Raw genomic sequence first — 25,737 nt, 5'->3', positions numbered from 1 at the left:
CTCAGAATAGACCAAGCAAAAGAGGGTGAAAAAAGTAGTACAAGTGGCACATGGAGTTTAAGAATTTATGACACTTGAAGTCTGTCACCTTAGACCATGTACTTAACACCTCTGAGCCTCAACTTTCTTATTCAAAAAATGGGAATATTAATACTGACTTTATGGAGTGATTGATTGATTGGAAGTGAGGAACTGTTTCTAAAGCCCTGGCACAGCTGGGTTCTCAATATCCATAATTCCATTTCCCTTTTTAATTTAATAACCAAAGACAAGGGACTGCAGTGATGGTATTAAGGAGAAAGGAGGTAATTTAGCTTTCACTTAATGTTGATCAGCCCTCCACAGCAAGCCACCCAAGCCAACATACAATCTATGAAAAGAGAGAAACCCACATTCAAGGCAAGTGCTGTGTGTTTTCTCTCCCCTCTTCCTCTCCTAGCAGGATGGCCACATGTGAACCAGGGCTTGGACTAGGATAAGGCAAGTGAGACGCTTGCCTCTAGTGCACAATGTAAGGAACTATCTAAAAAGTCATGAATTAAGATCAGTAACATTTTATTTCAATATTTTGCACATCATAATTAACACCAACCTGTTCATGATGAGCAAAATATCAACATTTTAAGTAAATACAGGATCTGACCTTGCACTTGCATCACTCACTGCACTTGCCTCACCCTAATCTCCACTTGACCACTCAACTCAGGGACTAGAATATTGACCATTCCGTCCACCTACGTGCTCCTCCCTCATCCCATCCTCCAGTGTGGCCCCCAACCTGGGATAATAAACATACCCTGAATGTATCTTCTCTGATTTTTTCAAAATACCTTATCAGATATATCTGCCTCAATAATATTTCTTTGAATTTTAGTGTAGCAGTGAAAAGTGGACCCTCTTCTCCCAGTCCCGTCTTCTGAGAGGGCTTTTCAGTCTGGCAACTATGGAAACAGCACCAAAGAGAGAAAGGAATGTGGGGGGGGGGTTCCGCTGCCCCCCGCTCCATGCCTCCACTTCATGTCATACCATCCCATACCATCCCCACTCTGTTGTATGTATTATAGGATTTGTATTTTCTCCTTTTTTTTTTTTTTCTTCCTTTCCTCTCTGCCCCCTGTGCATTCAAGATTATGAAACTTTCCTGTGGGCCCTGCCTTTCCTTTTCCTCTTCCTGTTCACCCTGGTGGTGTGTGGGTGAGGTGGGGAGGGGGGACCCCCACATATATATCACCCCAACAGCCCTAAGTCTCCTCCTTTATTATTAGGAAACAAAACAACAACGACAAAAAATGGCGTCATGAATATGAACAGCATTGTCAGATGAATTAGTTGAAGTGTTCTTCTTTTCTTCTTTTTTTTTTTTTTTCTTTTTGTACTACAACCTGGATTTGAGTTCTGTCTGTACTAATGACTCTATATCTGACCTTGGGCAAGTTGCTTAGGTTCTTTGAGCCTCAGTTTTCTCATTCAAAAAATGGGAATAATATTCCTTATGCCTTAGGGCCATTGTGAAAATATTTAATTTGGTGCTTGGCACATAAGACTTTGTTTTCATTTTCGAATGTTATTAAAAGGATAGTTGAGATTTGCTTTTTTTCACGTAACATCATATCTCTGAAATTCATCGTGATGGTTTTGTGTAGCAGTACTTCCCTTGTTTTCACTACAGTGTGATTTAATTATTCATTCTCCTGCCAAAGAGCTTTTGGGCTGCTGGAAGATTTTTCTAATTTTGTTATTTTGAAGAGTGCTGCTATGAACATTCTTGTACATGTTTCTTGGTGCAGATACTGCTCAGTTTTTCATGCCACCAACGGATATCTCAGATTTGACCATGCTTTGCAATGAAATCCAGAGTCTATACCCATCGATTCCAATACCTGTCTCATGTTTAGCCAGACGCAACTGTTACTGGTTACCATGAGGGTCAAGTCTCTCTGCTGGTCCCTCCTGAATCCTTTTCTTTGAGTCCTTCAGCACTGTTGCTCCCAGAGTCTGGTCTGTGCTCAGCTGACTACTTTATTATGTCTAGGACTTGATTGCTTATTTTAAAGTCTTTCTACTCTGAATCCTTACCTATTCACCCCAACATTAGTTGCACCTCTCTTTGTCTCTCTCTCACCTGAGGATCCAGCATCTGACTTTGCTCAGTGAGGACAAATTTTCTTGTCCTCTCTTGTCTGTGTTCATTTTGACAATGACTCTTGATGAGGGTTTATACATCCCCTTGGGAAGAAAGAATCTCCTTTACTTGTAGTTAGTCATAGTCTGTCTTTGTTTGGGTTTCCTTAAAAGCCAAGTCCAAGGCAAGGACTAGAGAGCAAGCAGTTCATTTGGTAGCAGCTCACAGGAAGCACAAGTTGGGGAGCGGGGGAACCAAGGAAGTGGGGGACAGACAATACTGAGTGAGTTGCTGAGCTGGTTACCGCTGTACCAAACTTCGGCTCAATCCAGTGGAGACCTCTGAGGAATGCACTTAAGAGTTGTTCCTCTGCAGGACATGAGGCTGGGGACTTCGTCTGCGGTTCCTATGCCTCCTTGATAGAGGGCTGTCCAGGGACATCACATTCCCTGCTCTGTGGAGGCTGAGTGAGTTTCCATGACTTTGGAGGAAGTCTTGAGGCAGACACACAGAGAGATGCAGTGGGTGCTTGACCTGGTGAGCCTTTAGTGGGCCTGGGGACTGTCCCTCACTGTGCTGATCATAGGAGGCCCACAGATTGAGGTGTGTGGCATCTGCTACATAGTTCAGACTGGATTTCCCAGTTATCTGGTGCCTTGACCTACTTTGACAAAATGTCCCAAAGAAGATCCAGTGTAGCTCTGGCCCATTGCTGTTAATCTTTCACGTCTAGGATCATGTAATTTATGGTTTTTCTATTTTATTTCTCAGGTATTCTTTTAGTATCTAAAAGCCCCGTAGCCTGTTTTGCTTGATATAAATGACGATTAAATCGTGTAAGTTCATTTTAAATTCACAGTTTGAGGTTATTCACATAACAAGCTCAATAAATACTTCTTAAAGGAATGATTTTGAAATGCCTTTCTGTGTTCTAGAAACAGATCTTAACTGTAATAAAGCCTTCAGCAGGCAGACTGTTTCCTCAAAGTTGCAAAGTGACCGACAGTAATATATAAAGCTAGAAGCTTCAAGGAAAATGTTACCAGGGGTCACTTTTAAACTATAGGAACAATCATTTTTCATGATAAGCTACCTCCATCCCCTTCCCCCACTGAAGCCTCTGGTCTCCTACGATTATTAAACTCCCATCTTTTCAGTGCAAAAAACTACACACTGGAAGGGGAAGGATTTCCAGAGGAAACAGCTACTTTCCTTTTAGTCGATCATGGTTATATTAACTTGTCAGTCATTCCACCATATGTTTGCCTTAAAAAATATTTTTCATTACATAGGGAGAAAGGAATATTTATAATATATAGGGTTTAAATAATAAAAATAATTTATCAATTTAGATTATCCTCGGTAATTTGAAGCCGCCTGTGTACCCCTCCCCAATTTTATCACTTCCCCCACTATCTCCAGAGATAATCACTCTACTGAATTTCGTTTTGCTTTATCACCTTGCTACATATGTATGTATTGCTAAGTAATAAATTGTTTTGTTCTGCATGCTTTTGAACTTCATATAATTGGAATCATATTGCATCTAGTCTTGTGTGACTGCTTTTTCCAATCAGCATTATGTTGCTGAGATTCATCCATGTCAGTGAATACAGCTGTAGCTCATTCGTTTCCAAACTGTCACATTCCATCATAGGAATAAACCACAATTTATTTATACATTCTGCTGTTGATGGATATTTGGGTTGTTTCCAGTTTTATCTCTTCTCCTATTATACTCAATGCTCCTTGTGTACACCGAGGCGTGGGATTGCTAGGTCACCGGGTTCATGTATGTGTCCTCAGATATACTCTGTACCTCCTTTATCCTGCTCTGCTGGCTACCACTGGGACATTGACACTTGCAGGCTCTGAGTGCCAGGCTTCCATGTCACCTTGCTTCCAGCTCTGCTTGGCAAATGGTGGAGGATTGGAGAGTCAGAGAAGACCCCAGGGTACTACTCTTCCTGCCTTTGTGCCTCAAGCAGTGTCTTTGACAGCAGCTGCCTAGGCCTTGGGGTTCCAGCTCCAGACACATAGGCCCAAAAGGGCTCCAGCTTACACCGAATGAACTCATGACCTTGTCAGGGAGGAAAACTAATTTTTGTCTCTACCCTTCTAGGTTCTTGGCTGAGACTCCCCTATAACAAAACAGTGTAAAGGAAAAAAAAAATGTTTTCTTATTTTTTCCTTCTAGGCTCTTTGGCTGGGCTAATAATTAAACTGACATAAAACAGATTAACAGGAGAAAAACAAATTTAATTACATACGTATGGGACCTCATAAAAATATGATGCTCAAAGAAGTGACCAGAGCAAGCAGCTTTTATATTTTTTAGACAAAGAAACAAATTTGTGAAGAATTGACAAGACAGAGGGGTTTGGGCTTGGGGTAGTAAATTAGTAAAGAAGTAATGAGGTTTCTGTGGGCTTCTCAGCCCTGAATTCCCTGTCTCTGGTTATAAGGATGCCTCTCTTTCTCCTGGCACAGGGGGGTTCCTTTCACGTGGGAGATTTATGTCCTGCTTTCAGAGGTACAAAAGAGGATCAGAGTATTGTTGGGGAGGAAGACATTTTCCTCTACCCTTCTGTGTTCTTCTGGATGGTCTAAGAATTAAATTGGCATGAGACAGATTAACAGGAGAGATCAAAGTTTAATAAGATGGATACATAAGAGAGACCCAGGAGAACTAAGTAACTCCCCAAAATGGCTGAAGCCCTCACCCTTTAACTAAAGACATATTTGTCCCCCCTACACTTGATAATGTTAAATTTTAATCTTTGGCTACTATAATGGGTATAAGTTGTTTCTCACTGTGATTTTAATTTGCATTTCACTAATTAAAATGAGGTTGAACATGACTTACCTTCAGTAAAATTCATTTTTAGATTTATCTTATCTTGAACTATACTTTGATTTATTATAGTATAACATTTAACTCAATTTTTCCATTTTATTTATTCATTTATTTAATGTAACCCATATAAGTTAAGTTCTAGTATATACTAGACATAGTTCAATGTGTAACTACGAACTTAGAGTATGTTTTAGAAATAAAATAATTGGGGAGCACAGCCTTCGAAAATGGACTAGTGTCAGGATACACTTTATCATGTTTACTCCTTCCCTACTTCTTTCATCATCATCTGTAAGATCAATTACTGTGATGTCATTAAGAACATGTGGATTATTTATAAAATTGAGTGTCAAAGTTCACCTGTTTGTAGGCATCATACAGGACTTTCAATATCGATAGAAGATTGTTGTTATCAAAGGTTCTAAAAAATTCTGGACTACAGACATTGCAGACAATTGTAGACTGTATCATGCCTTGAAAAGTATGAGCTAAGAACAAAAATATAGAAAACTTTTAGGATGTAAAGTAATTCGTAAAATATCTTAGCTTAAAATATTGAAATGGCGAAAATGGCTTTTCCTTCACAGTCAGTTACTGAAGTGTGCGGGCAGGACTGAAGATGAGTTCTGTGTGGACATGGCAGTGTTGATTGCTTGGGCTGCTGGTCGTGCTGGTCACTGCTAATGCTGATAATTCAGAGAACTTTAAAAAACGTGACTTTGTGAAGGGAGAATAAAGCTACTTAAGAGAGGCAACATTATGTTTTATTTTGCTGGTCAGTGTTCAGACTCCTAAAAAACTACAGAAGCAAAAATATATTTTGAACCTTTCTAAGAAAGCACATTCTAGCGTTGTACATCTTCATGTACATGGGATCAGTCATCCACAGTCACATCTTCCCATCATTATCCTAACCCTAAATCAGCAAGAAAATATTATATTAAATACATTGTACTTAAGAGGGCAGGAAGCTACCCTATACAAACATTTTCATTTAAACCTTTCATCCAGAAGATAAAGTGTTCTGTCATTCAAAGGACTAGATCTCAGCTATCTGGAAAAATCATTTGTCCAGAGTGACACTTGCCCTGGTTTGGTTTAACTTGGGTTTTAATGTGGTTCTTGTGTGTGTATGTGTGTGCGTGTGTGCAATTCTATGATCTATTAAGTTGCTGTATAATTTCAAGACATGGCAGTGATTAGAACTTTTAGAAACAAATTATTTCTGTTTTTCTGATTAATGTGTATGTGTTTCTGTCTCTGTGCAAAGCAGGAGACCAAAACACGGGTTAGATGCGTGGGGATAGAACTGAATGTTGTAAACCAAAATTCCAAATGAAAGACAGAGATATCGTGGAGGGGGTGGGGTAGGTAGTGAGAGAGGAAAGGACAAAAGACTTGCAGGAATCTATAAAATGTTCTGCTTTGTTAGTTAAAAATAGTAAAAATCTACTGGAATATTTTACATTATTTTGCAGTTCCCCACCTTTTTCTTTACTGTCCTGAAATAAATTATTTAATTTTTGAACTTCAAGTATTTGGCCAAGCTGTACTAGTTATTGAATTTAATCTCTTACTGGATGTGTGTAGTGCTTCTCTTGTTGCATAAGTAGCATATATTTTGTGGTCACATCGCTACAGAAACTAGATGAATTAAGTATACTGCAGGGTAACATGAGAGAAACTTGAATAAAAGACAAAGCTGACACATGGTGGAAAATACCTGTTGTCCTACAAAAACTTGATTCTCTACTGTCATGTGGTTAAATACTCCCTATTATCCCTGTGGATATGATACCAGGATTGTGAGCTCCTCCGTGTAATGAGCACATATTATTTGTTTTGTGGTTTCTCTCATACATTTTGAGTTCAAACTACATTGTCTTTCCTGGAGCTTGACCAGAAGGTTGATTGTCCAGTAGGGTTTCTCGTAAGAAATTCTTACAGCAGTAAACAGTTCCCTATGGCAGAGAAATCCTGTCTGCATATACTGATCTTATTTTTTTATTTATACTCCGGGTGTTCCTTTTCTGTGCATATAGGCAAAACTGCACAGTCCTTTTTGGAAAGGGTCAAAACCCTACTTGGAATTAAAACAGAGCAGTTAGATGGTATCAGGGTCACCTTAAATAAACTCAGCAGACTTCCAATCAAAATAAGATTTCAGATGTAATTAACCCATTAACCTAATGAGATGCACAAATTTCTGTCACCAACGATTTCCTGAGCACTTCTTTCACTCATGTACCAAATATCAACCTGGTACTTTTTGTAGTCAATTCACATACCATGCCAGTGCATCCTAAATTTGCAGATGTGATCTAACTAGCATGGATTCACATAATTGGCATCACACAGAATTTTTAAAATATCAGCTATCTCATGAACTTTATTCATGTGAATCTGGAAGATTCTTTGTGATGTTTGAGCTCTTACTCTCAGAGGTTCAGATGTCAAAGTATGTTTAGAATGGGTCCACAAGGCATCATTATTTTGTAATTATAATCTTGATTTACAGCAAATGTGTTTGATGAAAATTTTGCCTTAGTGAAGTGATCCTGGTTAGTGCTGGAGACAGACTGCTTAGATCTAAACTCTCATGAGGGGAAAGAAAGAACTTGAAGTCATTTTAAATTCACGTACGTGAAGATATAAGCTCTCTCATAAAATGCTGAAAGGTTGTTTTTGCTCTCAGACTTTTAACATTTCCATTGTACATCCCAAACTTTTAGAAATTTGGTTATTAAAAGCTTTTGTGCAAAACGTACTTTAAAAAATTATCTCAGTGTTGTTCACTAAGATTACAGATATTTTGGTTTAAAAAGGAGAAAGAAATTGGTTGATATTTCTCATGGGAAGGAAAGTGTGCAGCTATGCTCTGCTGCAGGAGATTAAAATGCAGGGAGCTGTAATAGTGTTTTTGATGGTAATATTATGTCATTAAATAAAATAAAAGATGTAATATGTCATAACTTAACAGAAAGCTTTGTTATTGTTTAAAATCTACATTTTAAATTATTGGCATGTTTAGTCTTGCAAAGGATCATGGGTGATTCATAACTATAGGACTGTTTTTCTTTCTTAGAAATTTAACAGTAAGATAATATCGAATTCTATGAGATAGAGAGGACCTTGGGCCAAAGCGAGGCAGGAAAGATGTGAAGAGATGTATAATATATAGACAGGTGAGCAATGAGTCTCTCTCAGTGGGTGTCTGAGTTTATGCCTAACAGTATTTATGACCAAGATGAGTGAATGAGGCATTTGTCAGTTCTTTAGTTTCAATGCTTTTATGAACCTAGGTTTATTTCTCTAAAGTCAGTAGAAAATTCAAATTAAGCTACATAGTGTTGCAAATTTCAGATCTCTGAGGGGTGTGCATTAATAAGTATTCAAAAATATTTTGTCATTTAATATTATTATGTTAATTTTTGCATAATTGGATTCTTCTTTACTGTTTGAAAACTTTCTTTACTAGGATAAACATTCCCTCAGTGATCATGTTAAACAGTTTCCTTATGTTCAGCTATCATTGTCTGAATTGTCACCAGTGTGTGCAGTCCAAATATTTTTTTTTAAAAAAGCGTTACCAGAATGTTGATGATTCTGAAGGAGGAAAGTTACAGCAAATTTGGATTAATTCTCCCTCATTAATGATTAAGTCAAATAAACACCTGGATATCTCATTTCTTCGCAGAGCTGTATGTACATGAAGAATAGGTATAATATTTAGTACAATTTATAGCGGGCGGTGGAGGGAAGGAGATTATGAGAGAAGGAGAAAACTTGATTGTAAAAATGCTTGTTAGTCATGATTTGACACAAAAGCAAAATGAAAAGTTTCCAGAAAATCAAACAACAAATTTCATATGAAACCTTACACTGGCACAGCAGCTCTATAAATATCACTACAGTTTTTCAAATTAAAATCTAAAACGAAGCATTTTGAAGTGGTTTTGCAAATGAATTTACTCAAGATGTTTCAAAAAATGAATAGAATATCACAGTGAAGAAATTATTCCAGTGATGGTAAAGTTAAGTGAAATTTTCACTATAAGGTCTGATAATACTCAGTAGAGTACTTGCTCATGAATTTAAAGTAAAATGTTTTTATTCCGAAGTTTAGAGGACATCACAGTCAATCAAGAAATGCATAGAGTAAGTGATTTTTAAAATCTTTCATAAAATCAGTGTCTTAGCTTCATTTACCTATATGTAAAATAACCACATATATATCCTACATAACAGATGCCATTCCGATAAATTTTTCCTGATCATAATATTTATATAGAATCCATTTTGCTTGGCAGATTGATTTGGTCTAACCTACAGATTAGTATGGTCCCTCTCAACCTCTCCACTTCCGTGTGCCACCATCATCTTCCTGGAGTAACAAAATAGCATCCGAACCGGTCTCCCTCCTCCACTCTTGCCTCACTTCTGTCATCCTAATTGTAGCACTCAGAGAAACCTTTTGAAAAGGTCAATTAAATCATCTCACCTCTTCATTAAAACTCTTCTCATTCTACCAAGAGTAAATTCCAAATCTTTTACCTTGACCTATATAACTGACACTTGCCTCCCTCGCCAATTTCAACTCAGCTTTAGACAAGCTATCTCCTTCTTAGCTCTTGAATGTAATAAACTTTTGACCCCCTTGGTGTCTACTTATGTACATTCATTGGCTAGAATGCTCTTTTCCCCTACTTCTGTTTTCTGAGCAATCAGACATTTATTTTTTTACTCACTCATTCATTTGTTCATTTATTTACTCAGTAATTCAGTGTTTCTCAACTGGGGGCAATTTTGCCCCCCATGGGACATATGGCAATGTCTGGAGACATTTGTAGTTGTCACAACTGAAGAGGGGGGCAGTGCTGCTGGTATCTAATGGGCAGAGGCCAGGAATGCTGCTAAACATGCTACAACATGTAGGAGAGCCCATCATAACAAAGAAGTAACTCACCAAAAATGTCAGTAATGTCAAGATTGAGAATCCCTGCAAATGATTCATGCCCTCTTCTAGGTGGCAGGAATATGGTGGTGAACCAAATGAATATGGCTGAACCTTTCATAAGCTAATACGTTAGGGGTAAGACAGCGAATAAGCTGGTTAACAAACAACTAAATATATACTTTTAAATCATGTTGAGTGCTCTCAAGGAAAAGGGCAGTAGAGAATGACCATTGAAATTTACTTTAGAGTAGGTGGTATCTGAGGAGGTGGTGTTTACGCTAAGATCAGAAAAATGAGACAGACACAGCCACAGCTTATAGTAAATATTTATTAAACATCAACAGTAAAATGTTGCATTTTTCTTAACCATGTCCTTTTATTGCAACTGAGGATGCTTCAAATTATTTTTTAGAACCTTTTCATCACAAATTCTTTGCCAAGGGGGCCCGTCTAGCATCTGTCTCTTGTGAGCAATTAAATCCTCACAAAATTGGTGAATCCCCAACTTTATGTGCCTCCTGCTCATTTCTATGAAATTATCTGAAAAAATAAAATGTATCCAGGGTTCCTAATTTGGTTGGAAAGCAAAATGTTGCTGTATTTGTCAGTAACAAAATTTGTCATTCTATAGCAAGATAACATAGGATACTATAATAATTTTACGTATTTACTTAAAACAGTTTCAAATCTGATTGTTTCTCTGTGGAAAGTCCCATGGTTCCAGTAAGGACTGTTTTCAGAAATACATAAGTACATTAAATAACAAGAGATATATGACATGATTTTAAACGTGGCCAAAGAGTGGGATCTCTTCCTCTTCTTTCTCTTTCTTACTTTGAACTGTGTCACCAACAACATACAGTGCCTAATCATTTTAATTATACATCTTTAAAAAATTACAAAAAGGACTGTTTTTAATGTCAGTTACTAGTTAAATGCTAAAATCTATCAACTTGGTGTCTATAGCCTTACCCTGTATTCTGCTCGAAACCTTCTGGACATTTCCATTTGAATATCCCACAGGCCCCTGACCCCACTTGTCCAAAAGTAAACCTATCATCATCTCTATTGCACCTCTTCTTAGAGTATTTCTATTGGTGAAGGGTATTTCTAAATATTGATACTCAGTGAGCCAAATAAAAAATCTAGGAGTGATGCCTTGAAGAGAGCATGAGGTCCTGACAATGTTCACTTCTTGACCTGAATGCTGGTTAAATAGATGCATTAAGTCAGTGAAAATTCATTGAACTGTGCACTTATGACTTGTACAATTTTCTCTACATATGTCTTATTTCAGTAAAAAGATTACATAGAAATTCCAAAAGCCAAGCCTCACCTTTTCCTCTCACTCATCCCGCACATCTAATGTGACAGCAGATTTCTCATAACGGCTGTTAGTTGTTGAGGGCTTGCTGTGTCTTTGATGTTGTAATCAGCTATTTACTTGATCTGCCAGTCAAGAATTTCTGTGGTGCAGGTATTATTATGATTGTTTGCATTTTACATGTGTGGAAAAAGAGACTTACAGAAGCTACATTACTTGTCTAAGGTCACACAGCAACAAAATGGCAGAAGTAGAATTTGAACCTGAACCAGTGTTTGTAATCACCATGGCGTCTTACCTCTCCTGTGTTCCATCTCCATAAAAACGGAATATTCCATTTCTTATCCATCCTTCCTACTGAAACGGAGCAGGACCCTGTGGTCCTTGCCCCCCTCCCCATGTCCTCAGCCTGCCTTTTGTCTGTGGAAAACCTTTAGCCGAAGAATAAGTTTAATCAGAGAAGTGAGAAAATGCAGAAACAAAGGAAAACAGTCAAAGGAGACCAAATAATAGTTTAGGCAGTAAGCATAGTCAGGGGCCTTTTGTTCCTCCTTAAGGGCTACAGATAATGCTCTGAGCCGTATCCTGTGAGCTGTCTTGTAGAGACTGACACCCCCACCAGGTGGAAGAAGTTAACTACATGATGACCAAGCTGTAGATGCAGGTCAGACCACCGATGACCAATATCAAGAGGACGGTCAGAGCTGACTGTGCTGTTTCTGCATGTAGCCCCCTCCCTCCTCCTATAAAAGCTCTTGCCCACTGATTGTTGGGGGGTGGGGGAGTCGGCCTTTGGACAGGCATCTGCCCTCCCCCATGGTTGCCAGCATCCAAAATAAAGCAAACTTTCCTTTCCACCAACCTGGCCTCTTTATTGGCTTTTGAGTGGCGAGCAGCTGGACCCCACTTTTGGTTACACTACCTGTCATTAGTTAAGGTCTTTAGATCTTCACTCTTATGATGATAATATCTTAAAAAATCTTGTACATTTTAGTGTACCCCAAATTCAGTCTAATCACTGCCAGGGTTAGCGGTCTTTCTACAATAGAAAACTCTACATGTACTTTATTTAAAATCTGTTAATGCAGTGGTTTGCAACCTTGGCTACATATTAGAATCACAAGGCCCCACCCAAGATCAATTAAAACAGAATTTCTGAAGATGGGGACCTGGGAGTGAGCATTTTTTAAAAGTTCCTAGGGGACTGTCATGTGCAGCCACCGTTGGAAACCACTGGTTTAATGTCTCTGTCCAGCTTTCATGCTAAAAATAATCTCATCAGTGCACAAAAGGCCCTTCATAATCTAGTCCCTGCCTCCCTCTCTCTTGCTTCCTCTGTATACCTCCCTTCTTTTCCAACTTAATCCCCCACCCCCAGCAATATATACTTCATTCTAATTATACAAAATCTGGGTTTTCCCGCAGGGATCATTTCTTTTTTATATACCATGCCTTTATCTAGGCCAGTCTTCCTCCCTGCATGCTCTTCTCTTGGTTCTCAATTTAATAGAACTCTTGTGCATCATTCAAATAGCCGATCTGGCATCACCTTCTCTGAGGACATCCCTCTAAGTTGTATTTGTTTAGCTGTTTAGCTATTCGTTATTGATTTATTTCTTATTTTATGAGTTAATACATGCACATGGTACAGAATTCATAAAGTAAAAATATATATATATATATATATATAAGTCTCACTGATACTCTGGTTCCTCAATTCAGTCTCCCAGAGGCAATCAATGTTTCTAGATTTTAAATGTATCATTCCAGAAATATACTGTGCTTATCCAAATATATATGTGTTCATGGACATGTGTGTATATACTTTCCTACACATGGTGACATATTGTATACATTCTTCTGCTCCTTGCCTTTTTTTAAAAATTTATTTATTTATTTATTTATTTATGGCTGTGTTGGGTCTTCGTTTCTGTGTGACGGCTTTCTCCAGTTGCGGCAAGTGGGGGCCACTCTTCATCGCGGTGCGCTGGCCTCTCACTATTGCGGCCTCTCTTGTTGCGGAGCACAGGCTCCAGACGCGCAGACTCAGTAATTGTGGCTCACGGGCCTAGTTGCTCCGCGGCATGTGGGATCTTCCCAGACCAGGGCTCGAACCCGTGTCCCCTGCATTGGCAGGCAGATTCTCAACCACTGCGCCACCAGGGAAGCCCTCCTTGCCTTTTTTACTTAACAATATAGTTTATCATTTCTTATCTCAACATATGGAACTTTGTCAGTCTAATATTTGCATAGTATTCTGTGGTATAGATATACAGCCATTTATTCAACTAAATGCCAACCTATGGCATTTAGGTTGTTTCCTATATTTGTTATTACAAAGGATACTTTAGTATAAAGAATATTGCAGTACAGATAACTTATATTTCTTTGTGTTAGTAACTCAATTCTAGAAGTAGAAGAGCTATGTCAGAGACTATGTACATTTAAAAATTGGATATATTGTTCTCAGAACCATCCTGCCCATTAATTTGTTTTAGGAACACTACCCCTTTATTCACACCGTTCTCTGTGCATACCACTAGAGTAGAATTATCATTTCAAACTGCAGACATTTCATTCATTCATTCATTCATTCATTCACTCATTTATCAGATCTCTTATCTATTTCAAAACTATTTATTAAGAATTTTCTATGGGCTTCCCTGGTGGCACAGTGGTTGAGAGTCCGCCTGCCAATGCAGGGGACACGGGTTCGATCCCTGGTCCGGGAAGATCCCACATGCCATAGAGCACCTAAACCCGTGTGCCACAACTACTGAGCCTGTGCTCTAGAATCCACGTGCCACAACTACTGAGCCCGCGAACCACAGCTACTGAAGCCCGCATGCCTAGAGCCTGTGCTCTGCAACAAGGGAGGCCACCGTAATGAGAAATGAGAAGCCCGCACACCGCAACAAAGAGTAGCCACTGCTCACTGCAACTAGAGAAGGCCCGTGTGCAGCGGCAGGGACCCAACGCAGCCAAAAGTAAATAAAATAAAATAAATAAATTTATTAAAAAAAAAGAATTTTCTATATGACAAGTACTGTACCCTTGGCCCTAGAAATGGAATTATTAAATAATGTAAAGTGCTCCTAACACTCAAAGAACATGTTATCTAGTGAGGGATAGAGAAAATAAACAGAAAATTACAGTACTAGAGAAGATGGTAGGCGAGGGACATGTAATCCTATCAGGGAGTATGGGGATGGTACTTATAAGAAGTGTTTTCTAAGCTCATGAGAGTTAGTCAAGGCAATATGTTCTACACCTACAAAGCTCCATGATAAGAGAGGACATTATGCCATGTGAGAACTGAGAGTGCTCAGTATGGTTATAAAGTGGGTGATTTAATGGAAAGTTGGATGAAGGGAGCTCATGTGGGAATAGAAAGATAAGCAGGCCAGCAAGGTCTTATAAGTCGTGTTAAAGAGATGGAATTTTATAATGTGGTCATTGGGGTGGGGGCCATGTTGTGGCTCTAATCAGTGTGTTAGTACAAAAAGAAATATGTTTTACAAGATAATCCTGTGGTGGAGAGAATAGATAGGAGATTAGAAGCTTTTAATATGCATTGAGAGATTCTGGTAGGAGCCAGATGAAGACAAAGGGACACAACTGGAAATAGAGTTAGGAGGTAGGGATCAGTAGAACCAGGTGAGTGATACTAAATATGGGGTAAAGAGGAAGAAAGAAATGAGATGAGGTCAGGTTTCCAGCTTGGGTAGACTGATAGATGGTAGTAATTTACATCTTCTTCCTTATTTGATTGTAAGCTCCCTGAGCAGAGTGTTGTTTTATTTTTACTTCTTATCCTCAAGCATGTGCCTGGCACATAGATTTCAGAAAACGAAATGAATGAATGAATGAATGAATAACTGAGACTATTTTGTAGGAGAGATGGACCACATTAGAAAAGTTCCTTGTTTGGCCATAATACCATCAATGAGTAAGTGTTTAGCTAGGAGTAAATTTATGTTTTTCTCCTGAAGAAATAATATCGTGCATTATTTTTTTCTCAATTGCTGTATGTTAACCTCTTTATGTAATGCCCAGAGAAACATACATACAATGAGCTCAGTATCCATGCTTGTCTCTCATGTAGTTGTATCAGATAAAATTTTATCAGATAAATTCTGCTTTGGTCTAGATGTTGCTATGAATGCTCTTACTTTAAAAGGTTAATCTGCTCTCAGTTACATTTTTTTTTTTGCACTTAATCCTTCTAATTGCTCCTAATTAATGGGATTTCTTTAGTTATATTTTCTTGCCTTGTTTTTAATTTTGGATATTTCCCTGGTTTATAGATACTATACAATTTATAATTTAAAGTTGTTTTCTTACATCAGTCATGTTTTACCTTTTTTCACTTTCTCCAGTATATGCTGCTTCTTGAAATGTGTCCCTTGGGACTGACAAGTGTCTTTTTCTTTTTTTCTTCAAAAATCTTATCTTTCTGCCATTCCAGTGTTTTTCCCCCCAAGAAATGAAAGCTTTTATTTCCCTCTCTTGTGCATATTAAGGATGGCTTATTATTTTGTCTGTAGGGCCATTTAATGAGTTACTTTGAGTTGCATGCTTTATAGCAGTTCAGACTAGTACTTTGGGATACTCCTAAGACAGGGATAGAGTAATATGTCTGGCTATTTATATACAGAGAAATGTGCATTGCCCACTTCTGATTTAGAAAATACTTATGTTTAATTATCAGCGCTTAGGACATTGTTTGTATGTGGTAAATATTGACTGAGTTAAACTGAATTAGCACTCATTATATTAAAATTTGGTCTCTTTCTAAAAATCTCATGATTATTTTTCCTCTAATGCACCGTACTTTCTGCCAGAACTATATAAACACTTTTGTAAATTTTTCATTTGTGTCTATTTGAGCATTAGCAAGATATATTATGTGAAAATTGAGTGTATGTTAGCAAAGAAAATATCTGTGTGTGTGTGTGTGTGTGTGTGTCTGTGTGTGTGTGTGTGTGTGTGTATGAAGCTTGCTAAGAAGGAATTTCTTTTACTCATTTTTTTGCTATTGTATTTTTATAATCTGTATGGTATATATTATTCTCTTGTAAAGTTTTACTTAATATATTATTCCAGAAATTGGTATAAAGATTGGTCAAAATACAACAACATACGTGTCTATAAACAAAATGTTCATACATTGTCATTTAATACTGAAGAGCTTACTTATACTTTTTATGAGGTCAAAAATTAGGTTGAATAACTGCTTATAATTTACAAGTAAAACATAAAATAGATAAAAGTAGATGAAAGGATATGGTGAATAACTTAATCATCCTCCGTACCTAACCCCTTTACTATATTCATGTTCAGACCATCTATACTGATCTCTAAGCTTATTTTTCTATATGATTGTGATTTTAGCATTTCCTATAATATGGTGGTGGTACCAGTAGGGGTTAAACATTTATGGAAAAAACTTTAAATGGCACAGGGTACATAAGAAACCAGCTTTTGAAATAGCTACTCATAATGCTGATACTTAACTCATGACTATGTGGAATATGGATTTTTTATGAATATTGTCTCAAAATTAGGCAATTTCTCATTAGGTAGTTTCAAAAGTAAGGTTAAAATTAGTATTTCAAAACAGTGGCTACACTTGCAAATTGTAGTCTTTTGAGAGTTCTTAGCAGTCTGGCAGAGCTTGTAGTTTAAGAAATGATATATTTGAAGATAATATTTTTCAAAATTTAATGTAGATCATTTAAAAGTTTCAAGATTTTTAAGGAAGACAAATAACCTCTTCAAACTATACACTGGTTTGCCTTCAAAATTATTTTTCCTTTAAAAAATTATTGTAGCAATGAGAGAGATTATCTTTGGATATTGATATAAATGTTTAGCAGTATAAATGCTGTTTATTACATTTTTGGAATATGTATTTTTCTATGAGTTTAAAAACTTAAGTGTTAACAGTATTTGATTCTGACTTAATTATATTAAATTATAAGTAAGAATTTATTGTTTCATAAAATTAAAAACTAGAGCTTGATTTTTTTCAAAATATAACATTACTTTATACTTTAGTTTTTTTATATATAACAAACATTTTCATCTTTTAGTCTTATTGGAAGAGCAGCTGCTGACTACCTTACATTTTAGATATTTTTATACCACAGGCATTTTCACTTTTTGGGCTTATTGGAAGAATTGATAGTAAATAAATAATAAAATATTTTAAATTAAAATGTTATTTACAATTTAAACACCACCTGACAGTTTTAACAAAATACCTTTACTTTGGGTTGTTTTTACTTTCTTTGTGTGAGACATTTTGCCTAGAAATGTGGGCTTAAATCAAAGGAACTATAGATGTAAAGTTCCTTTTTTTCAGTCATAATATATGTACATACACAATTTATATCTAGAACACTAATGCCTTGAACTGTTCCTTGTGTTCACTTTGCTTAAGAAACAAAATATTACCAATACTCAGAGACCCTCCCTATGAGACCCTTCCCAAATACACTACCGTTTCTTCCTCCAAATATTCATTCTGTGTTTACTATTTCCATTCTTGCCTATATAATTTTGCCAGATGTCTACTAGTTTCTGTGAATATTTTTAGTTTATTATGCAGTTAATTGAATACTGTGGAAGAGCAGTCTATAAGACCTTATTCCAACTTAAGGAATTTTAAGCAACTTGAGGGAGTATGACATTTATACATTAAAAGTTAAATAAGAAAACAAAATTTGCATTTGTATAATGTTAAATCATATAAGCTTAAGATTGTAAGGGATCATAGAGATCATATATCCCAATGGTTTCCAAACTTTTTTTTTTCTTTAGCAATAAACTCTCTTTAAACAAAATCTAGCTTAAGGAAGACCCAAACATGAGACCAAAATTAGAGCTGCTCAAATGAAACACGGGATTTCTAAGAATTCAGTTTCAGATTCACCAAGTTAAAACTCTTTTTTTATTTACGATGTAACTGGGTCACACAGAGGTTAAGTGACTTGTTCAAATTTACTCAACTTATTTATGCCAAAGCCAATTTAAGAATCTAGAACATTCTGCCTTAGAATTGAGTATAAACCTTTTATATGATATTATACTGGATAAAAAACAAGAACCTAAAATGAAATGAAATAAATAAGATAAAATAAAATAATGCAGGGGTTAGATCAAGAGTCCAAAACTAAAATGCATACATGAACCTGAGAGGTAATGGAAATGAGTAAAACATGTGAATCTAAATGCATTTGGACGTTGTGTGAATTAGACAGAACTCCTGGCAAATGGAATGCCCGTGGCTAGTCTAAAATGGGTGACTGCTGTTGAGTTCAATCCAGTGGTGGCCATGGCAGAGTTTAGAGGTATTTTTGCCAGGTGTTCCATTTTTTGAGTCTGGATTTTTAACTGGCATCTCCTAGTATACTACCTCATAAGGTGGGATTTTTTTTTTTTTTCATTTTGTCTACTGATGAATCCCAAGCCCCTGGAACAGTGCCTTGGCACACAGTAGGTGATCACCCCTTATTTGATGACTAATTTGAAAAGATTTCCTCCAGTTAAAAATTCTGTACAAGTCCCGCAAAATGTATTTTGGGATCTGAATTAGCTCAGTGACTTCCAGTTCAAGTCTTTTGTTTCTGATATTGGAGAAACAGGAATTGACTTTTTTACTGGGTGACATGATGGGCGCAGCCCCAGAACTTCCTCAAATAGGCCAGAAACACAGTCTGACTTCTCAAACTCTGGTGCCTTACCTTTCTTTACTCTTGTGGATGGCAATAAGGGAACAGAGCATATCTCTGTAGCAAAACAAACATCTTGTGAGAACATGGTTCTTAATGCAAATTAATTTTTTTTAAAGCCCACTTGGAAGCTTACATTTAGAGCAAAGTGTAAATACACAACAATTATTTGTCAAAGCAATTTCATTCCTGGCTTATGAAAAAAAAATCCCTTAAAAATAAAATGACTGCTCTACATTTGGGATTTGTGATTATATTTAACATGGATATGCTTTATTGCATGACAGCTCCTTTAATTTGAAAGAAGAATACTGTGAGGGGCTCACTACATTTTCATTTACTGCTTAAAGCGGAGAAAACTTCAGAGGGGAGGACTAATTAAGAAAAAATGCTTGCCTACTATTTCATTGAACTAAGCCTGCTAACAAACACAGTCCTGCTCTCCTTAATATTACGGACACATATTTTATATTGATTGCATAGAAGAAAGAAAAAATGACTTGTTTTGAACTTTAAAATAGGAAAAATGAAGACAAAACCCAGATAAGCCTTTGGGTATATCCACCTCTTTCACTTGAATTATACAACAGAAGTTGGCAAGTGTTTTAAAGTTGCCAGAGGATATTAACTGGTTGTTATTACATGAAAGCTGGTAAATCAGATGGAACATTAAAAGGATAATTGTGATTGTCCAAATAGTAAAGATTCCCGAAATTAGAACCCTCCAACCTAAAACTGTGTTTTCTTATGAAACACTTCGTAATGTCATTGACTTTTTCTACTTATGCTTCAGTTTATCTGATAATAATGAAAATCACTGTTTTTCTCTTCACCTCTTGCTTCCCCTCACCTCCCATGATCTCCCCTGACCTTCTCCCTTCTCCTTCCTGTATTTTTTTTGATCCCCTATTTTATGGTTATATCTGAGATGTTTTTCTAAAAAGAATAAAATTGTAGTCACCATTAATACTTTTTACATTGATTTAAGAAATTTCCTCAGAAACTCGAGTTTAGTCAAAGCCTTGTTGTGAACTTCTAACAAGTGAACTGAAGTAGAACTATTTTAAGGGCATATTTAATATGCAAAATAAAAACACATAAAATGCCCAGTCAGAGTAAAAGCAATTTGCTTTTGTAACTGTTGTAGGTGCTTGAAGGCTCATTTTAAAGTATCATTGGAGAAGATGAAAAACAGACTTCCTCAATGCAAAAGCCCTCAAAAGTAAAGGCTATAAACATTTTATCCTGAAGATTTGCTGTTATAGTTGCTCACATTTTAACTTTTCATCATACAACAATTTAAATTCTGTACACGACAATGTTCTTGAATCTAAAAAATATTTTCACTTACAGCTGTTTAAAATCCGCCTTCTGCTAATGCATTTAATATGGCAAAGACAGTTAAATGCAGTGAAAACTAAGGGTTATCTCCCATTGGAAAATGGGGGATGTTCAGTTGCTCGAAACTTTAACTTGAATAACCTTGAAAAATAGCTCTCCATTTCACACCCTGTGTTTCATTAGTCTTGCAGTCAAGTGAATTATCTTAGTTACTGGAGTGTTATGTGAGGTGACACCATTGTTCTGTTATCACTGCTTTAAAAATAGCTCTATCCCTAAACCCCTTCAACAGGGTTTCTTTTAGGGCCCTAATTTTTTCTAATCTATAGCTCAGCCCTCAAAGCATTGTGACCTCTTGCTGTTTCCTTCTCATTATCCCTGCAATTTCAATTATATATGCGACTCTTGGCTTTATTTTAAAACAGTTGTGCATTGCTGATGAGCCCTGAAGTCACCAGGGATGGCTGGTGTCAATAGTGAGTCTATGCCGAGCTATTTTTATCCATAAAGCAGTTTACTTCCTGTATGATGAAAGGTGCTAAGGTGAAACCTGCCTCCTATTATACCCTAGGGGTGTCATCAAGAGGGGTATGATCACAGCATACCAATTAAACGGGCTAGAGCAGGTTGCTCAGGGTTATATGAAGGAGTAGGGTATTCTCCACATATTTTTGAACTCTTCAGAGGAAAAGCATCAGGGCACAGCACATCGAATTCTTTTGATAGCACAGCTGTGTACATAAACCCTGTATCATGGTTTCTTCTTGGAGGCTGTGCTCTTAGATTTAATTTTCTTATAAGTCATTACAGTCATTATCATTCTTTTCAACCTTGGCAAGAAAAGTGTTACTAGTTCCCAGTGTACTAGATGATCCCTTCCTTTAGACTGTACTTTATCTCATGGATAATTTTAAGAGTTGTAAGAAAAGAAGAGTAGGAATATTGCTTATTTATACCATATAGTTAGATAGATAGATAGATAGATAGATAGACACACACATATCTCATATATATATCCCATATATTTATACCATATACATACATATACACACACACACACACACACACACACACGCATGCACATATCCCAAGCCATCTCAGCACCCTTAATAGCTCCATAAGAATCTTTCCAGTTCTGCTTTTAAACATCCACTTGGAATCTTCTTGCTGTGGCCTGGAACCCTCATTGTTTATTTTATTGCCTTATACTGGCCTGGATTCTGCCTCTTGACTGTTGGAGACTGTGTCCCGTTGGAGCGGGAGTATCTGAATGGCTGCTGCCCCCAGAATGCTCTCAAAAATCTATCTTCCACAAGCCAAAGTCATGACCTGATCAATCATGAAGCTCCCAACTGCAGGGGGATTAGCACAGCACCCCACATTCCACTCATATGTGAGGGAAGGTTGGATCTTTTTTAGAACTACAACTTTCCTTTTATAATCCTAGAGAACTCAGTTCTGATTAATTGAAGCAGGACTGTAAAGTATTTGCTCTGGTTCAGTCCTTAATCTTTGTCGTGGTATTATATAACTAAACAAACTGCATCACCAATTTCATGTCACTCATAAAGCAAAATGTTACTGAATAAAATAAATGTTGTAGTCCTTTATTTATTGTTATGGACTGAATGTTAAAAGCCTAGCCCTCAATGTATTTGGAGATGAGTTTATAAGGGTGGGGCCCTGGTCTGGTGGGATCAGTGCCCTTATAAGAAGAGAAACCAGAGAACTTGTTTTCTTCCTCTCTGTCATGTGAGAACATAGCAAGAAGGTCGCTCTCTATAAGCTGGGAAGAGAGCTCCCACCAGAACCTGATAGTACTGGCACCCTGATCTCAGACTTCCACCCTCCATAACTGTGAGAAAATCTCCATTGTTCAAGCCACCCAGTCTATGATATTTTGTTATGGTACATGGAGATGACTCAGACACTAGTATTGTCCCTAGAGTTGATATTTGACTTTGTTGAAACACACACAGAGAAACAACAATGACAACTAGTCAATGAAAACAATGAAAACTAGTGAGGCATATAATCATGGTACCAAAAAATAGGTTTATCTGGGTAAAGGTATTAGTCAGCTCTTACCACAATACTGTTGTGTAAGAACCCTTCCCTGAACTTAGCAGCTTCCAACAAGCAGTGATTCTCATGGTCAGGCAGGACTGGTTGACCTAAGATGGTCACCTGGGTGGCTCTGCTTCAGGTTGCAGGTCTGTGGGCATGGCTTCAAGCTGCAGGTTGAGTTTAGATTTGTTCAATGTGTTGCAAACTGAAGCCCAAGCTGAAGTGGTGCTGGCTACTCCGTACATGTTGTTTCTCATGGGCATTACATTTCTAACTGGGTTACAAGGTAGCAAGCCCAGATGTCAAGTCTCTGCTTGTGTCGTGTTTGTTAACATCCCTTTGACCAAAGGAGATCACTTGTCCCACCATAGGCCAGATACATAATTTTATTATCTCAGAGTGAAAAATGGGACCAGTAAATCAATATACTGCAGTAGAAAAAGTAGGGGATTATTTATTAGCACAAAGAATTTAGTTTCAGTAGATATGATGCTCTTTTTGTGGATATGGGAAAAAAATTCTAAGATATGTTTCATTTTTCCAACTTAATTGTGATAATGGCTCAAGAAAGAAATTTGGGTGTCCACAGCTCACTACTTTGCTTAATAACCCCACTGTTTGCCACAATAAATTTAATCATCTCTAAAGACTTTTTTAAGGCCTTCAATAGTGATAAAGATGACTGAGGAGGAAGATGATCACTATAATGTCCAAAAGGGTGTCTACCATACAAGATAATTTACATACATCACACACATCATGTAAACATATGTTCACAGCCACAGATATAGGGCATAAGTGATATTATTCTCTTAATTCTGTAGAGGAGGAAGTGGAGGACAAGAACTAATGGTAACAAACATATCCAAGAGGACACAGCACGGAATTGTGGTATAATGTGGCTCTAAATATAGTCTCTTATGTTACATGGAACAGAGACAAAATCAGCTTGTTTAAAGGATGCATAGGGATAGAAGGAAGGTCAGGAAACTGTCTCAACAGCTGAATAACCAAACATCAAGGAGACTGCAATGTCACTTCAGAGAACTGTAGTCACAGAATCTAGATTCATGAAAAACTGGACCCTTGAAGTAGACAGTGCAGCAGTTGGTCTACCATTTTAGGTGTTGTTGCACCATTCTTAAGAATTAACTGCTTTCAGTCTCTGCTTCTACAGTTACCCCTACTCCCTAGGGATAGATGATTTTCACTCTAATATAAACTTCCCAAGAGAAAGTGTTCGTTAAAGGCAGCCAGTCACCATCATGTATGGGAGAATTAAGTTCCTAAGTCTTCCCATGCCTTTAAGGTGGATTTTAGTCTTTGATGCTCATGCTTAAACACTCATTGTGTCCAAGGGGATGGGATGTACCGATCGTCTAGGCCCAATCTGGAAGCAACACCAGTAAACACACAGAGTACAGCAGAAGAGGGTTTTCCCTAATTATGTTTCGTATAATGTTACCAAAGGAAGGGGGCATAGAAACTGGACTGCTAAACACAGAACATGCTCACAGCAAGCAATGATCTAATCTAGTCCTTTTTAACCTTGGTTGCAATTAGCATCACCTGCTGGACTTTGGAAAAATACCTTGTTCTACATCACATCCCAGACCAATTGAATCAGGTCTTCTGTGTATTTGGCTCCCATTGGTATGTTTTTAAAAGCTCCTCAGGAATTCCCTGGTGGTCTAGTGGTTAGGACTCCGTGCTCTCACTGCCGAGGGCCTAGGTTTAATACCTGGTTGGGGAACTAAGATCCCACAAGCCACAAGGTGCGATCCAAAAAAAAAAAAAAAAGAAAAGAAAAAAGAAAAAAAATTATAAGCTCCTCAAGTGATGTTAATGTGCAGTACTGTTGTCAGTACTACAGGGAAGTATTTGAGTGGCATAAGAGTTTGCTGAGTTCTAGAGATTGATGGAAGACTAGAAACTGGATCAGAGTGTGAGAGGTTGAGTGGTAGCCAGAGGCCAGGTCAGGTGCAAACTGTAGATAAAGTTTACAGCTGTGTGTTCTGCGAGGGCCCCACTGGAGAATCTCCCTGCTGTTCAGGAAATTGCTTGAAATCTCATGCTTAATGTTTTCCAAGTTGTAAACTAGCAAATTTAATACCTGGAGAATCAGGGTTCTGTGGCTTGCATTTCTGTGTCACATGGCTGTACTAACCATGGGCACATGTAGCCAGTATCCCCCAAACTAGGATCTGATTCAAGGGATGGCCTGGTGAGTCCAGTAGGTTTAGTTCCAATTTTACTGATAAGAAAACAGAGGTGCAGGGAGACTGAAAGTTGTGACTGTAAGTGCTGGTTCCCATGAAAACTAGTAAAGAGAAAAAAAAATGGATGAACAAGGAAATTAAATTAAATTTCGATCAATTTTTAAATTTACTTTGACTGAATCTTGTGCTTTTCTCAGAAGATGTAGATTTAAATCCTCATGATTCTAATGTTGTTACTGTATCTTAATTTATATGATCCACTTATTTCTCTTTCTCCCTTTTCTAACCTCTCTTTCTCTCGTTTTTACCTGATAGATATTTGAGGGGTTTGATGAGAAGAAAGTGTCTGGTTTTCATTATTTATGTGCTAGATACGCATACCAGTGTGTATGTAGCAGGAATGAATGTTGGTGTCAAAACTCAGATGTGGAAGAAATGTAAGTCTGGTTTCTTGCTATGTTTTGGAGCTGTACTCCCGATCAGCACCGTCTGATAGAAATGTGACATGAGCTACATTTGTAATTTCAAGTTTTCTAGTAGTCACTTTAAAAAGAAGTAAAAAGGAACAAGAAAAATTAATTTAATAATTAATTCATCTCAATATATCTAAACTATTATTATTTGTGTGCAATCAATACAAAATACTAGTGAGACATTTTACATTCTTAATAAGAATGTACTAAGCCTTCAAATTCCGGTGGGCGTTTTACACTCACGGCACATCTGAATTCAGGCGCCCAGTTTTCATGGGTTGAAGTGAACTGCTGTCCTACGAAATGAATGAAGTTATGTTTAATGGGAAAATAGTTGACACTGCTTCAGTTTTAAATTAAAACGAAAATGAAGCAAAATTAAGCAGATTTAAAATTTTACTTCCTCCATCGCGCCAGCCACATCTCAAATGCTCACTAACCACTCAATAGCCACAGTTGGCTACTGTGTTGGATAACACAGCTCCAGATTATGAGAAACATTCTCTTCTTGGATTTCCCAAAGCATCTGAGACTGTTCAACCTTCTTACTATCAAAGCCAAAGGAAGGTATTGGCATTTTTTTTTTTCAGCTGTTGCCTTTGAAAAGTTTTTCTCTTGGAGTTGGGTTGAAACTACCTAGA

General features: G+C 37.3%; 1 protein-coding gene and 1 long non-coding RNA gene across 9 annotated transcripts in view; one reads left to right on the top strand and one right to left on the bottom strand.

Moving 5' to 3' along the window:
* Nucleotides 1-25,737, top strand: part of DMD (dystrophin) — a 2,485,149-nt gene that overhangs the window by 669,828 nt on the left and 1,789,584 nt on the right. The window lies entirely within an intron of this gene.
* Nucleotides 9,726-14,469, bottom strand: LOC309620912. The gene is made up of 2 exons (XR_014239731.1): nucleotides 13,439-14,469; nucleotides 9,726-13,131 (listed from the first exon to the last, which is right to left on the bottom strand). It is a non-coding gene; the product is annotated as an uncharacterized lncRNA (long non-coding RNA).

This window comes from Balaenoptera borealis (genome assembly GCF_965194805.1).
Source record: "Balaenoptera borealis genome assembly, chromosome: X".
Lineage (NCBI taxonomy): Eukaryota > Metazoa > Chordata > Mammalia > Artiodactyla > Balaenopteridae > Balaenoptera > Balaenoptera borealis.
Note: the sequence above shows the minus strand (reverse complement) of the source record. Positions and strands in the feature narration are given on the sequence as shown.